The 4,602-nt window shown below is 35.2% G+C and overlaps 1 long non-coding RNA gene across 1 annotated transcript; it reads right to left on the reverse strand.

The window, feature by feature from the left end:
- Positions 1 to 2,659: 2,659 nt before the first annotated feature.
- LOC125489307 lies at positions 2,660 to 3,659 on the reverse strand. Its single transcript, XR_007266874.1, has 2 exons — positions 3,366 to 3,659; positions 2,660 to 3,056 (listed from the first exon to the last, which is right to left on the reverse strand). It is a non-coding gene; the product is annotated as an uncharacterized LOC125489307 (long non-coding RNA).
- Positions 3,660 to 4,602: the final 943 nt, after the last annotated feature.

Raw genomic sequence — 4,602 nt, forward strand, 5'->3', positions numbered from 1 at the left:
CTCATCTCTGAAGGGAACTTCGATTTCTTCGGGTACATCAGGCTTATCAGGAGAATTTTTATTTTCTTTGAAGAAGAAGTCCAGCGTTTGGAGACGTTTGTTGTCATCCTCTTCACAATTAGCCTGAAGAGAATGGGGCGAGTTATAATTATTTAGCAATAATGAATGACTCGAAATGCCTGTCGCTGAGGTATCGCTGCGATTTATCAGAGTTTTGTAACGAAAATAATTGGTCATAATATAAGCATAAAAGAACAGATAGAGATAATATCGCTAACCTTTTTCAGCTTTCTTACAGTAATTATGGTCCACTGTGACAGGAAAATGCTCTGAACAGCCACCTGAATTTAAAAAAAATGTTATAGAGCTTCCACTATGTTATTGTATTTTTGACGTTTCCTTATGTCTGGTAAGTAAAGTTGGTTTTCCTTTGCAGTCATCAAATATGTATGGGATTTCGAATTTCGGCCTATTTTCCGCAGAAAGGAGGATTGTTGGCTGATGATAATGTTGTGCTGCATCATTATCATCATCAGCCAACAATCCTCCTACAGTGCTCAATATTAACGGGGACTATAATTTATGCCTAGTTGTAAGCGTACATAATATATGAAGTTAAGAAAAATTTGCTAACCTGTTGGTACCATTTTCTGGACTTGACTTTCTGTCCGATCTGTTGGTGTAAATGCAGGTGCTATAGCATTGTGAGCTGAAAAAATATAAGAAAATATTTTAAGTTGTAGTAGTGTAGTATTTTATAAAAGTAACATTTGATGAGAACAGTCATGTTGACTACATATAGGTCTAACTTATTACTTTATTACCTAATATATAAAATATTTACATTACCTGATATAGAAGAACATCCAATGTGCATCTTCTCAACAGTGCCGGTGCGGCTACAAGTAGCTTTACTGTGGTCACGTTGGTTGTTCAAACCTTAAATGCAAAAATAATATAGCATTTAATAGGTATACTTACTTATAAGTCCTATACCATTCATCATCATCAGCCAACAATCGTCCACTGCTGAACATAGGCCTCACCTAGGGAATAACGTCATTATGTATAAATTGTAAAATGTACCTGCAACATATTGGGTATCCATTTCCGGTTTCTGAGCGACAGTTGCACTTGTAGCAATTGTAAGCTTTCCGTGAAAGCCTGAATTTTTTTTAGGAAAAATTTATTTAAGTATACATATACCTACATAATTGTATGATCGTATCAGAAATGTGGTTGTCCGTCAGATGACTAAGGTTACCGACATAGCTGTCAATATATGCAAGCTGAAGTGGCAGTGGGCTGGTCATATCTGCCGAAGAACCGATAATCGTTGGGGTAGACGAGTTCTCGAGCGGAGATCACGAACAGCCAAACGCAGCGTGGGACGCCCTCCTGCCCGCTGGACCGACGACCTTAGGCGGGTAGCCGATAGTGGTTGGATGAGGAAGGCCGAGGACCGAGTGTTGTGGCGCTCCTTGGGAGAGGCCTATGTCCAGCAGTGGATGATCATTAGCTGATGATGATGATGATGATACATAATATATATTAAAATTTTATTATTGTTATTCCAGCTTCTTTATACAACTTCATCAATTTCATTTCAAAGATCTCATTCAAAATATCTAGAGTATTATTTTATTATGTAGGTAATCAGAGAGTACTACTAGTATGTCTGCCATCAAATGCATTCGTAAAGTTAGGCAGACCTAAATAATTGTAATACTTCCTTAGGATTATATTCATGAATAAACTAATCTACTATATAAAAATAGCTTATTTACCATTCAAGTGAAGAGATGGAATAGCTAAATTATTTAATCGATGGTTGCGATTGCGATCTCTTTCTGTAGTCTTTAAAAATCTCTTCACTACTCATGCCAAAATCACCAGTAATATTAACCCAAGCATTGAAATGCTGGCGGAATCTTCTGGGATTCGGTTATGAATGACGAGTTGCATCTGAAACAGAAAGAAAAATAATGTTGCTTGAACTAATTATTAACCCTCCAGTTTAGGAGGAGGCCCATATCCTGCTCCGGTATGTTTACGGCCTGTGTGTTAGTTTTAGGAACATGTACTTAAGACTTTTAAGGCCAACTCAGACATCCCGGTGGACACAGTTGTGTTATGAAAATGTATGAAAGCATATTTTGCACTGATACTGATTGGTGTCGACCTTTGCGGAATTTACGGAGCTCGGTGGAGATCCATATTCAACCACCGCCTACAGACATGATAAAAAAATGATAACATAAGTATATTTGTATAAATGTATCACTTACCATTGGTTGCACAACCAAACACACAGGGCTTCGGCATTGTGACGCATTTGGTAACTATCCAAAACCACGCAAAATCTCGACAGTAAGCCGGAGGAACAAAAACCTAGACTCGACTTGCTTAACAATAGAAATATCTCACAACACAACAAATAGGTACCTAATAGTAGTAGTATAGGAGCCATCATAGAGAAAAGAACACTACGTTTTAAGAGATGGGAGTACAAGGGAAAAAAAAGAAAAAAATACTTGTATTATTTTTTTTTATTCACGCGTACTAACAGAGGGTACCAACAAAACAAAAATTATGACGTACAAAACTGCCAACATAGCCCCGCTGATATTTTTTATCGATAACTAATAAAAAAAAAAAGTGCGAGTGTATGTATTACTTTAATTTCAGTTTTACACAATAGGATTTCAGTGTTACACAATGACACCAACGTTAAGTCTCGGTTCAACGTTATGTTATGTTCCTATTTGAACACAAAAATATAATCCATAAAATAAACTCGAGATTTTCCGTTGACGTAAGTGCTATGATATAATGTTGAAATAAAATAAAAGTGGAAAAATATAATTATATTTATTTATTATAAAATAAAGTGTCTGCAGTAAGTCCCACACATGGAATTGTTTTTTTTTTCAATTGTGTTCTTAAAATGTTGTGGTAGAAAATGATTGCCACAAATTCGTTTAAGTTGATGTAGCTTTACAATAGGCACATAAACCAGATCCTCCTTACCGGTCATCTTAACCCACTGTTTACATCTGCAAACAACATTTTTATAAGTATTATTAAACAATTAAATATTATTTAAGTAGGTATAATAAAAGTCACTGGTAATTTTTGTATGGAGATCCGAATTTGATTTTCGCTAATTTCCAAAACTAGTAGACAAAAGTTGTTCTGATTGATGAGCTGTGCGTACTAATGATAAATAAAAATATCGATATCGATAAAAAAAACATTCATGCACTATTGTTGGTTGTGCTGACCCTCCAGTTATTTTATTAGACTTTAACTTTTTTATACATATAAATAATCTAAATCCTATTTAGCTTTTAATTGTAGCTTACCTTTCCTCATCCAGTGGAAATTTGGCCATGAAAATTCTCTTTTGGCCATCTATACGACCGGCTAGCGGCTCTTAAACCACATATTTCACAAGTTTTATAAAACATAATTATTATCAATAATATCAAGCAACACTAATAGTTAGGTACCTCCACACAAACACTGCACTTATCCACAGTAATAATAATATATAAATAACTGTTAAATCTTAATTTATTTATGATTTAAAATTATTTTTCAAACTAAACGATTGACTGACTGACACTGACAGATGACAAAAGCCAAAGATGTCTATGAAAGCGTAAAAAGTACTCTGTGAGCGGTGCTCGCCATTATTTTCCGTACGCGTTCCATACTTATTTTTTCCCAGACTGTCTTTCGCCAGACTGGGAGCCATTTTGTCATAGAGAATGTTTTTTATTTATTTTCCATAGAGAAAAAATATATATCGTAAGTTGACATTCAAATACTACTTATCTATGTGTCTTGTTATTGTTCTAGGGTCTTGTTCATAACGCCATCTTACATCTTTTTTGGTAATAAGAGTAATATAAAGAGATGGCGGTACCTTCTACTAAAAGTTCAGCCATTAAGGCACTGACCGCCCCCTGTGTGTACTTTATAGAACAAAAAAATAAATATTATGACACTAGCGACATCTGTAGTTTCAATGATGAAGCTAAGTTGTCATTTTATGTAGGTGGAGATGGAGACTCGTCACTATCATAGGTTTAAACAAACGTCCAGTTTAAATTGGTCTCCGTATTAAAAACATTGCCACTTTAACTGTGAGAAATAAAAAGATGCTTCATCATTTTGCAAAGGTCTTCATAACGTGGTTTGGTTTCGCGCCAATGTCAGTCGTGTTGTGCTCCGTCACGATAGTGACGCAAGTTAGTTCGAAATACCAGGAGAGCAGACTTGTGATAGAGGTTGTAATAGTTGTTCTTCACGCAATCGCAGTAGCGAGTAGCGAGCGAATGTCAGGCACATTTCAATTTCAATGACAGTAGAAGTATGAGCAATGAAATGAAATAATGTTGAAAATGAAAATATTACACTGGATACAATGTTAACTAATGGATTTAAAACTATCGTAGTCACTCTCCGAAATTATGTTTTAGAGAATTTAAAATCGTGGCTCTTATGAGTCGATGATGTTTTTATTTCACACTATACTTACTTACTTTTGTTACTTTCAATAATATTTTTAATGGTACCCCGAGATACGGGCAAAGC

The sequence above is a fragment of the Plutella xylostella genome, chromosome 12 (assembly GCF_932276165.1).
Source record: "Plutella xylostella chromosome 12, ilPluXylo3.1, whole genome shotgun sequence".
Lineage (NCBI taxonomy): Eukaryota > Metazoa > Arthropoda > Insecta > Lepidoptera > Plutellidae > Plutella > Plutella xylostella.